At 45.3% G+C, this 13,964-nt stretch overlaps 1 protein-coding gene across 2 annotated transcripts in view; it reads right to left on the bottom strand.

Annotated features, from left to right (window-relative positions):
- The window catches only part of LOC118358550 (growth hormone receptor-like), a 103,321-nt gene that overhangs the window by 75,407 nt on the left and 13,950 nt on the right, over positions 1-13,964 (bottom strand). Inside the window, exon 2 of one of the 2 annotated variants that reach the window (XM_052479130.1) lies at positions 13,282-13,346. The exons of the other annotated variant lie outside the window; for it this stretch is intronic. The gene's annotated coding sequence lies outside the window, so the exon portion shown is untranslated. The remainder of the gene's footprint in view (positions 1-13,281; positions 13,347-13,964) is intronic. 2 annotated transcript variants of the gene reach the window in all.

Raw genomic sequence — 13,964 nt, forward strand, 5'->3', positions numbered from 1 at the left:
GTCTCGATGAAGGTGTTTGTCCTCAGGCCTGGAGGGAAAGCCAAAGTCATTCCGCTACCCAAGAGTGGTAAAGCAGCCTTTACTGGTTCTAACAGCAGACCAATCAGCTTGTTGCCATCTCTTAGCAAACTGTTGGGAAGGGCACTCAACATGTACTGCACTGACACAAATGACTGATGATTGGTTGAAAGAAAGTGATAATAAGAAGAATGTGGGAGCTGTACTGATAGATTTAGTGCAGCCTTTGGTATTATTGCCCGTGACCTGTTGTTGAGATATTGCACACTACCGTTCAAAAGTTTGGGGTCACTTAGAAATGTCCTTGTTTGCCATGAAAAATACATGAAATTAGTCGAAAAATGAATAGGAAATATAGTCAAGATGTTGACATGGTTATAAATCATTATTTTTAATTGAAATAATAGTGTCCTTCAAATTTTGCTTTCGTCAAAGAATCCTCCATTTGCAGCCTTGCAGACCTTTGGCATTCTAATTGTCAATTTGTTGAGGTCATCTGAAGAGATTTCACCCCATGCTTCCTGAAGCACCTCCCACAAGTTGGATTGGCTTGATGGGCACTTCTTATGTACCATATTGTCAAGATGCTCCCACAACAGCTCAATAGGATTGAGATCTGGTGACTGTGCAGGCCACTCCATTATAGACAGAATACAGGCTGACTGCTTCTTCCCTAAATAGTTATTGCATAGTTTGGAGATGTGATTTGGGTCATTGTCCTGTTGTTGGAAGGGGGGAAAAAATCAGCCGTTTCCAGCAACAAAAGTAATTTACAACATTAACAACGTCTACACTGTATTTCTGATCAATTTGATGTTATTTTAAAAATGGACAAAAACAATAGCTTTTCTTTCAAAAACAAGGACATTTCTAAGTGACCCCAAACTTTTGAAAAGCTTTTCATCATCTAATATAACTCAGAGAGGACCTCTCTCGTCCTCTCCCTCCCCACCTCTCTCGTCCTCTCCCTCCCCCCACCTCTCTCGTCCTCTCCCTCCCCCCACTATCATTTCGAAAACAAAACGTTTATTCTTTCAGTGAAATACAGAACCGTTACGTATTTTATAGAACGGGTGGCATCCATAAGTCTAAATATTGCTGTTCCATTGCCAAACCTTCAATGTTATGTCATAATTATGTACAATTCTGTCAAATTAATTACAGTCTTTGTTAGGAAGAAATGGTCTTCACACAGTTCGCAACGACCCAGGTGGCCCAAACTGCTGCATATACCCTGACTCTACTTGCACAGAACGCAAGAGAAGTGACACAATTTCCCTAGTTAATATTGCCTGCTAACATGAATTTATTTTAACTAAATATGTAGGTTTAAAACAATATACTTGTGTATTGATTTTAAGAAAGGCATTGATGTTCATGGTTAGGTACCTTGGTGCAATGACAGTGCTTTATTCGCAAATGTGCTTGTTAAATCCTCACCCGTTTGGCGAAGTAGGTGTGATTCAAGGATAAATTAACATTATTATTTGCAACGCAGGACAAGCTAGTTAAACTAGTAATATCATCAACCATGTGTAGTTAACTAGTGATTATGTTCAGATTGATTGTTTTTTATAAGATATGTTTAATGCTAGCTAGCAACTTACCTTGGCTCCTTGCTGCACTCGCATAACAGGTAGTCAGCCTGCCACGCTGTCTCCTCATGGAGTGCAATGTAATCGGCCATAATCGGCGTCCAAAAATGCAGATTACCAATTGTTATGAAAACATGAAATCGGCCCTAATTAATCGGCCATGGCGATTAATCGGTCGACCTCTATTTAAATTAATCAGTCGACCTCTAATACATTTAAACTCAGTTTTTCACAATTCCTGATATTTAATCCTAATAGAAATTCCCTGTCTTAGGTCAGTTAGGATCACCACTTATTTTAAGAATGTGAAATGTCAGAATGATCGTAGCTTAAGATAATTATTTCTTTCAGCTTTTATTTCTTTCATCACATTCCCAGTGGGTCAGAAGTTTACATACACTCAATTAGTATTTGGTAGCATTGCCTTGAATTTTTTTAACTTGGGTCAAACGTTCCAGGTAGCCTTCCACAAGCTTCCCACAAGAAATTGGGTCAATTTTGACCCATTACTCCTGACAGAGCTGGTGTAACTGAGTCAGGTTTGTAGGCCTCCTTGCTCTCACACACTTTTTCAGTTCTGCCCACAAAATGTCTATAGTATGGAGGTCAGGGCATTGTGACGGCAACTCCAATACCTTGACTTTGTTGTCCTTAAGCCATTTTGCCACAACTTTGGAAGTATGCTTGGGGTCATTGTCCATTTGGAAGACCCATTTGCAACCAAGCTTTAACTTCCTGACTGATGTCTTAGATGTTGCTTTAATATAGCCACATAATTTTCATCACCAATGATGCCATCTATTTTGTGAAGTGCACCAGTCCCTCCTGCAGCAATGCACCCCCACAACATGATGCTGCCACTGCCGTGCTTCACGGTTGGGATGGTGTTCTTCGGCTTGCAAGCCTCCCTCTTTTTCCTCCAAACATAACAATGGTTATTATGGCCAAACAATTCTATTTTTGTTTCATCAGACCAGAGGACATTTCTCCAAAAAGTACAATCTTTGTCCCCATGTGCAGTTGCAAACCGTATTCTGGCTTTTTTATGGAGGTTTTGGAGCAGTGGCTTCTTCCTTGCTGAGCGGCCTTTCAGGTTATGTCGATATAGGACTCGTTTTACTGTGGATATAGATACTTTTGTACCTGTTTCCTCCAGCATCTTCACAAGGTCCTTTGCTGTTGTTCTGGGATTTGCACTTTTCGCACCAAAGTACGTTCAACTCTAGGAGACAGAACGCATCTCCTTCCTGAGTGCTATGACGGCTGCGTAGTCCCATGGTGTTAATACTTGCGTACTATTCTTTGTACAGATGAATGTGGTACCTTCAGGCATTTGGAAACTGCTCCCAAGGATGAACCAGACTTGTGGAGGTCTACAATTTTTTTCTGAGGTCTTAGCTGATTTATTTTGATTTTCCCATGATGTCAAGCAAAGAGGTACTGAGTTTTTAGGTAGGCCTTGAAATACATCCACAGATACATCTCCAATTGACTCAAATTATGTCAATTAGCCTATCAGAAGCTTCTAAAGCCATGACATAATTTTCTGGAATTTTCCAAGCTATTTTAAAGGCACAGTCAACTTAGTGTATGTAAACTTCTGACCCACTGGAATTGTGATACAGTGAATTATAAGTGAAATAATCTGTCTGCAAACAATTGTTGGAAAAATTACTTGAGTCATGCACAAAGTAAATGTTCTAACCAACTTGACAAAGCTATAGTTTGTTAACAAGGAATTTGTGGAGTGGTTGAACAACAAGTTTTAATGACTCCAACCTAAGTGTATGTAAACTTCAGACTTCAACTGTAGTTAAGCTGCAGCTGGCCTTGGACAGAGCGGCACGTCTTACTCTTCATTGTAATCAGAAGGATAATATAAATACTATGCATGCCAGTCTCTTGGCTAAGATTTGAGGAGAGACTGACTGCATCACTGCTTCTTTTTATAGGAAACATTAATGTGCTGAAAATTCTCCCTCCTCTCTCGATCCAACCCCCCTACTCCAGCATGTAGCCCCATTCTAATTGACCATCAATCTTCACTTCTTTCCCTTTCCTCTAGATTCTGCTGTTTAACCTCTCGCTCAATTCTCTACCAAACAAGACCAGACAGCTTACTCTACTCCATAATCTTTGAGTTTCTGCTCCGCGCTTTTAGAAAAAAGTCTGTCCCCATTAGAGGTCGACCGATTAATCGGAATGGCCGATTGATTAGGGCCGATTTCAAGTTTTCATAACAATCGGAAGTCGGTATTTTTGGGCGCCGATTTCCTATTTTTTAAAATGTTTTAATACCTTTATTTAACTAGGCAAGTCAGTTAAGAACACTTTCTTATTTTCAATGACGGCCTAGGAACGGTGGGTTAACTGCCTTGTTCAGGGGCAGAACGACAGATTTTCACCTTGTCAGCTCAGGGGATTCAATCTTGCAACCGTCCAACGTTCTAACCACTCCACGAGGAGCCTGCCTGTTACGCGAATGCAGTAGAAGCCAAGGTAAATTGCTAGCTAGCATTAAACTTATCTGATAAAAAAGCAATCAATCATAATCACTAGTCATAACTACTAATCCAGTTTAGCAGGCAATATTAACCAGGTGAAATTGTGTCATTTCTCTTGCGTTCATTGCATGCAGAGTCAGGGTATATGCAGCAGTTTGGGCCGCCTGGCACTTTGCGAACTAATTTCCAATGTGAAATGGCTAGCTAGTTAGCTGGGTGTGCGCTAATACCGTTTCAAACGTCACCCACTTTTAGATTTGGAGTAGTTATTCCCCTTGCGCTCCAAGGGCCGTGGCTTTTGTGGAGCGATGAGTAACGCTTCTTCCAGTGTGGCTGTTGTCGATGTGTTCCTGGTTCGAGCCCAGGTAGGGGAGAGGAGACGGACGGAAGCTATACTGTTACACTGGCAATACTATAGTGCCAATAAGAACATCCAATAGTCAAAGGTATATGAAATACAAATGGTAGAGAGAGAAATAACCTCTTACCTTGGAATATTGAAGTATCGTGTTAAAAGAAACCACCAACTTTCATATGTTCTCATGTTCTGAGCAAGGAAGTTAAACATTAGCTTTTTTACAAGGCACATATTTTACATGGCACACATTTTTACCCTATATATGGCACATATTGCATATTGGCACATATTACTTTCTTCTCCAACACTTAGTTTTTGCATTATTTAAACCAAATTGAACATGTTTCATTATTTATTTGAGGCTAAATTGATTTTATTGTTGTATTATATTAAGTTAAAATAAGTGTTCATACAGTATTGTTGTAATTGTCATTATTACAAATTTAAAAATGTTTTTTAAAAAGTCAGATTAGTATCGGCTTTTTTGGTCCTCCAATAATTGGTATCGGTATCGGCGTTGAAAAATCATAATCTGTCGACCTCTAGTCCACATAGGAGAACCTACGGGACTGCAGGCACACTCTGAATCCATCTAAAACACACTGCTACTGTTCTGAGGATCAACCCCTAACTCTCACTAAGAACCAACCAAACTCCTGCCAGAGATACATGACTACACCTTCCTGACTAAATGCTTTGGGTAGCCTCGGTATTGTACTGCGCAGCAATCATTCAACAAAGTTACTTATAGTCACCTAGGAGGCAATGATGTCATAATGTACAACCTATTAGGATCTAAATCTATAACTTTATTAACACCATAATCGAATCAACCAAACAGCATCATACTTTGTTGTCCATAACATAGGCAAAGGGGTATGGATGGTTAGCCAACATCAAATCAGGCCGAAAGGTAGAATTACCTAAAGGCCCTACCTGAACTGAAATCCCAATGGAAGTTCTTTCCATTTATTGATTGGGGCTTTCATCCAGTCAGTTAGTCTAAGTGGAGAATTGTTTTCATGTTTTGCCTTTGTTGCAATGTCTTTAGTGTTGTGAGCAGAACGTGTAGAATTAGAGGGTTGTAAGTCTATGGATCTGAGGCCTCTCTAATCTCCTGTCTATCTTTGTTCTGTCCTGCTCAGGTTCTTGTTCTATGGAGGCCCTCATTGAAGTGTTGTTATTCTTACCAGGGGTAACAGGGTTCGGCAGCTAACACTCATCAGACTAGCCTTGATCTAATTCCTATCTCGTTCCCTCTCCTCCACCCCCCTCTCTCGTTCTCTCCCCTCCCCCCTCTCTCTCGTCCCCCCCCCCCCTCTTGTTCTCTCACCCCCCTCTCTCGTTCTCACTCACCCCAACCTCTCTCTCGTTCTCCAACACCCCCCTCTCTCTAGTTCTCTCCTCCAAAACTCTCTCGTCCCTACCTCTCTCTTGTTCTCTCCTCCCCCTCTCCTTCTCTCTCTCCTCTCTCGATCTCTCTCCTCCCTCTCTCTCTCGTTCTTCTTCCCCCCTCTTGTTCTCTCCACGCCACCTCTCTCGTTCTCTTCCACCCCACCTCTCTCTCATTCTCTTTCACCCCTTCTCTCTCATTCTCTCCCACCCCCTTTCTCTTGTTCTCTCCCACCCCCCACTCTCATTCTACTCGCCACCTATCTCCTCACCAACTCTCTCGTTCTCTCACCCCATCATTCTCTCCCATCCCCCCTCTCGTTCTCTCCCCCCGCTTGTTCTTCCTCACCCCCCTCTCATTTTCGCACTCCCCCTCGCTCTCTCCCACCTCCCTCTCGTTCTCCCTCCCCCATCTGTCTCTTGTTCTCCCTTGCCCCCCTCTCTCTCTTGTTCTCCCTTGCCCCCCTCTTGTTCCCTCACCCCCCTCTCGTTCTCCCTCACCCCCTGTCTCACTCTCTCTCATTCTCACTCACCCCCGCCTCTCTCACTCTCGTTCTCACCCCCTCTCTCATTCTCCCTCAACCCCCACCTCTCTCGTTCTCCTTCACCCCCTCTCTCGTTCTCCCCCACCCCCATCTCTCTCGTTCTCTCTCACCCTCCTCTTTCGTTCTCTCCTATCCACCTCTCTCCTTCTCTCCTTCCCACCTCTAGTCCCCACCTCTCTTGTTCTCTCCACCTCCCCACTCTCTCGTTCTCTCCCAGCCCCACTCTCTTGTTCTCTCCCACCCCACCTCACCTCGTGTTCTCTCCCAGCCCCACTCTCTCGTTCTCTCCCAGCCCCACTCTCTCGTTCTCTCCCAGCCCCACTCTCTCGTTCTCTCCCAGCCCAACTCTCTCGTTCTCTCCCAGCCCCACCTCGTGTTCTCTCCCAGCCCCACTCTCTCGTTCTCTCCCAGCCCCACTCTCTCGTTCTCTCCCAGCCCCACTCTCTCGTTCTCTCCCACCCCACCTCTCTCGTCCTCTCCCTTCCCACCTCTCTCGTCCTCTCCCTCCCCCCACCTCTTGTTCTCTCCCTCCCCCACCTCTTGTTCTCTCCCTCCCCCCACCTCTTGTTCTCTCCCTCCCCCCACCTCTTGTTCTCTCCCTCCCCCACCTCTCTCGTCCTCTCCCTCCCCCACCTCTCTCGTCCTCTCCCTCCCCCACCTCTTGTTCTCTCCCTCCCCCCACCTCTTGTTCTCTCCCCCTCCCCTCATCTCTCTCGTTCCCCCCTCTTGTTCTCCCCTCTCCCCCTCGCTCTCATTTTCTCCTCTACCCACTCGCTCTCGTTTTCGCCTCTACCCCCTCGCTCTCATTCTCTCCTCGCCCCATCTTGTTCTCTCCTCTCCCCCCAACCTCTCCTCGCCACCTCTCCTCGCGCGCTCTCCCCTTCTCTCGTGCCCTCCCCCTTCTCACTAGCGCCCTCTCTCTCCTCACACCCTCTCCCCCTTCTCTCGCGCCCTCTCCCTCTTTGCTCGCGCCCTCTCCCTCTTTGCTCGCGCCCTCTCCCCCTTCGCTCGCACCCTCCCCCTTCGCTCGCACCCTCCCCCTCTCTCGCAACCTCCCCCTCTCTCGCAACCTCCCCCTTCTCTCGCGCAACCTCCCCCTTCTCTCGCGCAACCTCCCCCTTCTCTCGCAACCTCCCCCTTCTCTCGCAACCTCCCCCCTTCTCTCGCAACCTCCCCCTTCTCTCGCAACCTCCCCCCTTCTCTCACGCCCTCCCCCCTTCTCTCGCAACCTCCCCTTCTCTCGCATCTCCCCTTCTCTCGCAACCTCCCCTTCTCTCGCAACCTCCCCTTCTCTCACGCCCTCCCCCTTCTCTCGCGCCTCCCCCTCTCCGAGCTCCCCTCCTCGCGCTCCCCCTCTCCTCCTCCCTCACCCCCTTCCTCCCTCACCCCCCTTCCTCCTCTCTCACACCCCTTCCTCCTCTCTCACACCCCTTCCTCCTCTCTCACACCCCTCTTCCTACTCTCTCGTTCCCCCTCTCTCCTTCTTCCTCACACCCCCTCTCATCTCTCGCCACCCCTACCCCCTCTCCTCTCTCCCCCCCCTCTCAGTTCACTTGAACCCTCTTATTGAGCCACTGAGGAAAACACTCAGAGGAATGCGCTGAACTGTGTGCGTGTGTTTGCGTGCGAGTGCGAGTGCAAGGTTTCTGACATGGATCACTTGGCTCTCCAGCTCGTCTCTCCTATCTTAGTGTAGTGTAGTGTAGTGTAGTGTAGTGTAGTGTAGTGTAGTGTAGTGTAGTGTGTGTGTGTGTGTGTGTGCGCGCACGCACGCACGCACGCGTGTGTGTGTGTGGCCTGCTGGTTCTTCCTCTGTAGAATGATGTTGACACATCATCAAGTGTCAAGAGTCCACTCAATCATCACAACATGGAGACATCCCTCCAAGAGTGTATGAGGGTGATCTCATTCTCACCTACATTTGTGTGCTACCTATAATCTGCATCCAACCGGCATAAATTCTCACCACCAACTTCAAGACATCATAAAGAGAGAGCTTTTGAAATTAAAGTAATACAGCATTTTTTTCTTCACGTTGCCAAATGAAGCCCTTGGTTCTAGATTGAAGCAGTGCTATAACTTTTTGATTACAGGCTCAAAATGGAAACTCTTCAGTCTATTCTTCTTCTGAGAAATGAAAGCTATTCCATGTGAGAAATTGTCAAGAAGATCTCGTACAACGCTGTGTACTACTCCCTTCACAGAACAGCACATTCTGGCTCTAACCAGAATAGAAAGAGTGAGAGGCCCTGGTAAACAACTGAGCAAGAGGTCAAGTACATTAGTGTTTTTTGAATGGTAGTATATATATATATAAATATAAAACACACATACTGTTCCCCGTGTGTGTGTGTATACGTATATATATTTATATATATTATATTCACACACACACAGGAAACACTGTGTGTGTATGTATGCATGTACATGTGTATGTGTGTATGTTGTCACGCCCTGACCTTAGAGATCCTTTTTATGTCTCTATTTGGTTTGGTCAGGGTGTGATTTGGGGTGGGTATTCTATGTTCTATTATTTGTATTTCTATGTTTTGGCCAGGTAGGGTTCTCAATCAGGGACAGCTGTCTATCGTTGTCTCAGATTGAGAACCACACTTAGGTAGCCCTTTTCCCACCTGTCTTTGTGGGAGGTTGACTTTTGTTTATGGCACATAGCCTGTAGCTTCACAGTTGTTTTCTCTGCGTCATTTTTTATAATAAAAGAAAATGTACGCTCAACACGCTGCACCTTGGTCCACTTCCTTCAACAGCCGTGACATATGTACGTACGCACAGTACCAGTCAAAAGTTGACACACCTACTCATTCAAGGTTTTTCTTTATTTGATTATTTTCTACATTGTAGAATAATAGTGAGACATCAAAACTATGAAATAAAACATATGGAACCATGTAGAAACCAAAAAAGGTTTGGCCAATAGGCATGGAGCCTCTTTGGATTGTGATGCGGCTAAAATTCTGACAGTCAATCCAGAAGCTCTTGAACCAAGATGCAAAGTATAAGGTTCGCCATTTCCCCCACCAATTGCAAAAGTTTGCAAATAGTTTTTTTTCATCAGTAAGTTAAAAACGAGCAAACACCACACCGCCTACAACATGAGTGTGCATGTCCTACAGATGTGGCAATGGTTAGAACACATTGGTGTGTGTGTGTGTGTGTGTGTGTGTGTGTGTGTGTACCACATAGGCAGGAATGTTCTCTTCAGTCTAGGGGTGTGAACGTTTAAACAAAGTTGGGATCCTTAACATTTTCTAGACGATAGGCTATAAAGGCCTGGGGAAAGTTGTGTAATTTAAATAACACCAGAGAGGAAGAGGCATGCAAAACAAGACATTGCAAGATGCATATTACCAAGACATTGGCGCACGGTCCTGCCTGCCCCTCCCCTCCCTCCCTCCCTCCCTCCCTCAGGCTGTCCGGCCTGCCCCTTCCCTCCCTCCCTCCCTCAGGTTGTCCTGCCTGCCCCTCCTCTCCCTCCCTCAGGCTGTCCGGCCTGCCCCTCCTCCTCTCCCTCCCGCTGGCCGGCCTGCCCCTCCTCTCCCTCCCTCGCTCAGGCTGTCCTGCCTGCCCCTCCTCTCCCTCCCTCCCTCTCTCCCTCCCGCTGGCTGGCCTGCCCCTCCTCCTCTCCCTCCCTCGCTCAGGCTGTCCTGCCCCTCCTCTCCCTCCCTCGCTCAGGCTGTCCTGCCTGCCCCTCCTCTCCCTCCTTCGCTCAGGCTGTCCTGCCTGCCCCTCCTCTCCCTCCCTCGCTCAGGCTGTCCTGCCTGCCCCTCCACTCCTTCCCTCCTTCAGGCTGTCCTGCCTGCCCCTCCTCTCCCTCCCTCCCTCAGGCTGTCCTGCCCCTCCTCTCCCTCCCTCGCTCAGGCTGTCCTGCCTGCCCCTCCTCTCCCTCCCTCCCTCGCTCAGGCTGTCCTGCCTGCCCCTCCTCTCCCTCCCTCCCTTCCTCGTGCTGGCCGGCCTGACCCTCCTCTCAAATCAATTTAAGGGGCTTTTATTGGCATGGGAAACACATGTTAACATTGCCAAGGCAAGTGAAAAACAAAAGTGAAATAAGCAATCAGAAATGAACAGTAAACACTACACACACACACACACAAAGGTTTCAAAAGGATAAAGACATCTCAAATGTTATGTTATTAGCGATGTACAGTGTTGTAACCGTGTGTGAATAATTGTAGTATGAATGGCAAGGGGAAATAAATAATCAGATATATACAGGTTGTATTTACAATGTTGTTTGCGCTCCACTGGTTGCTTTTTCCTAGTGGCAACAGGTCACTGCGGAATTCTTGATTCTCCCCTTTCACCGGGTTACTGATGTTGCTGGGATACAGAGGTATCTTCGGGCCAGTCTTGCAAGCACAGGGTACTTACTCTTTATTGCTGAGTGAGTGGTTCTTTTTTTGTATCAATATTAAAATTACAGTAGTCTACTTGAAATGAAATGTGGCCCCTTGAAAGCATCTCGGCTACGACATGTTTACTTGTCTGTTAGGGTAGGCTACACTACGTATTTTTTAAAACGCCAACACGAAACCTTCTCTGGAGATACGAAACATTTTACTTGTCTGTAAAGGAATGACGCTTCTGAAGTTCCATCACTAGGCAACCAGAACTGTCAATCAAATCATCTTGAGCTGCTGCGTGCAGCCTGCCTACCTGTGCACAGACCAACCTTCTCCTAAAAAAGTACTTTAAAGTTTGTTAAATACCGGGACTTACCAAGACATTTACACTGAACAAAAATATAAAACACAACATGTAAAGTGTTGGACCCATAATATAATATAATAATATATGCCATTTAGCAGACGCTTTTATCCAAAGCGACTTACAGTCATGTGTGCATACATTCTACGTATGGGTGGTCCCGGGAATCGAACCCACTACCCTGGCGTTACAAGCGCCATGCTCTCTCTACCAACTGAGCTACAGAAGGACCCATGTTTCATGAGCTGAAATAAAATATCCCCGAAATGAACCACATGCACAAAAAGCTAATTTCTCTCAAATTTGTTTACATCTCAGTTTGTGAGAATTTTAGCCTGTCAAGATAACCCATCCACCTAAACAGCATGATCATTACACAGGTGCACCTTGTGCTGGCGACAATAAAACGGCACTCTAGAATGTGCAGTTTTGTAAAAAAAAAAAAAACACCATGCCACAGATGTCTCAAGTTCTGAGGGAGCGTGCATTTGACATGGTGACTGCAGGAATGTTCACCAGAGCTGTTGCCAGAGAATTCAATGTTAATTTATCTACCATAAACCACCTCCAACCTCATTTTAGAGAATTTGTCAGTACGTCCAACCAGCCTAACAACCGTAGACCACGTGTAACCTGCGTTTATAAATGTTGCGTTTATATTTTTGTTCAGTATAAAACGGCAGAAAAAAAATACATCAGCACATCTATCAGCAATGTTTATTGTTGTCAGGGAAACAATTCCAGGCTTCCAGTTAACGTACGATGCCTCCTGGGGGCCATGTTGAAAGACGACCACATGAATTATTCCGTTAACAACAGCCGACAGGCTAACCCAAACTGCAGTGCCTAAAACTCGTTTATTCATCACCACGGGCATTTTGTGTAGATCATTTGGCTGCTCTAACAAGGCAGGAAAGACAACAGGAAAACAATGTATACAGATTCCCACTCAATCATGAAACGCCATTGGTGACACCAATGAGCTAAGACTCAAGAACGGTCAAAAAAGTGAATAAACCTTTTTGCACGTTAAAACCTGAACCTGAGATTCATTTAGATGTTATGCTAACAAGGTGTTAACAACAACACTACAGTAAGTTAGCCAAAATTAGCTAGCTAGATAGCTTGCAGTCTTAGCATGTGTCACATGAGTTTTAAAGTTTGGGGAAGCAATTTTTTCACCATGATTGTTCAATAACCATGTAACCATGTAACCTAGGCCAAAAAGGCATCCTGGCTAAACGGGATCCAACTTCTGTCAAATTAACGTCAAAGTAATTTTTTGCACTTTAGCTTACCCTTAACCCTATTCCTAACCTTAATCTAATGATCCTAACCTGCTATATTCATTCTCGTAACCTGCTGCGTAAATTCTACAAACTTGCTATGAAATGTCAAATATTAAGTTAATTTGACCAAAGCTGGATCCCTTCCATGACCATGAAAAAGTGAGAAGCAAGTTGTACGATATGACGTCCATATATCCTGGAGGACATTATTGTCAAAGAAAAACAGCGGTTAACATGTATTCATATAATAACCCAATGATAATCTGTTGAGAACTTCATTCATAAGAGGGAAAATGTATGGACATAGAATAAAGGCTTCAATGGGGTAGGACAACCTGCTGTGTTGACTATTGGTTGTTCTTTATATGACACTGAATCACCTGAATGAATTAAACACAGCCAAACAACACTGAAGAGACCTGATGGTATAGCTGACCTGAGAAAGTGATTCTAACATCAGGTGGGCTTTTCATTTGTTATGTACTACTGTAGGTTCAACCAGCTGACCTCTATCAAGACACCCATGTTGACTGGATTCCCACTGTGAAGATGAGCAATGCTGAAGCAGCATCTGTTTCTACTGTGTCCTTTTCCAGATATAACTGAGGGATGTCTCCTCTCATACGAGATGTTTGTCATAGGCTGTGACAATCTGAATGATTCTGTTGTGCCATTTAGAGAGCACCTTCAGGTGTGTTAGTGCAGGGCTGGAACAGACGCCTGCACACCCAGCAGGGTTGGCCTGCTCCAGTTGGAATAGGACTATACAATGTGTGTAACTTTTAAACTGTATTTTTTTTGTTCACAAAATGTGCTATCATAGGTACACAGAATCCATGGTATACAAGGATGTACCCTTATTTTCTTGTGACATTCATTGGGACCTCTTCATCTGCAGACAGGGTTTTATGGCTCTGTATCTGAGAACAGAAAACATCAAAGAAACAGGCTTCATTATACTCAAATTAGACAGCACTGAATATTATGTTGCTATACAGTATCTCTCTGTCCTCAGTTTTTCCTTGCTAGGGACTGGAACAGGAGAATAGGTTCATAAATGTCCTCCCACAAAGGTAATGCACGTGCCCTATCCAGAGTAGTCTACTCTGCCTTCTCGGACAGCTGGAACAGGAGAATAGGTTCATAATGTCCTCCCACAAAGGTAATGCACGTGCCCTATCCAGAGTAGTCTACTCTGCCTTCTCGGACAGCTGGAACAGGAGAATAGGTTCATAATGTCCTCCCACAAAGGTAATGCACGTGCCCTATCCAGAGTAGTCTACTCTGCCTTCTCGGACAGCTGGAACAGGAGAATAGGTTCATAATGTCCTCCCACAAAGGTAATGCACGTGCCCTATCCAGAGTAGCCTACTCTGCCTTCTCGGACAGCTGGAACAGGAGAATAGGTTCATAATGTCCTCCCACAAAGGTAATGCACGTGCCCTATCCAGAGTAGTCTACTCTGCCTTCTCGGACAGCTGGAACAGGAGAATAGGTTCATAATGTCCTCCCACAAAGGTAATGCACGTGCCCTATCC

Source organism: Oncorhynchus keta, chromosome 25 (genome assembly GCF_023373465.1).
Source record: "Oncorhynchus keta strain PuntledgeMale-10-30-2019 chromosome 25, Oket_V2, whole genome shotgun sequence".
Classification (NCBI taxonomy): domain Eukaryota; kingdom Metazoa; phylum Chordata; class Actinopteri; order Salmoniformes; family Salmonidae; genus Oncorhynchus; species Oncorhynchus keta.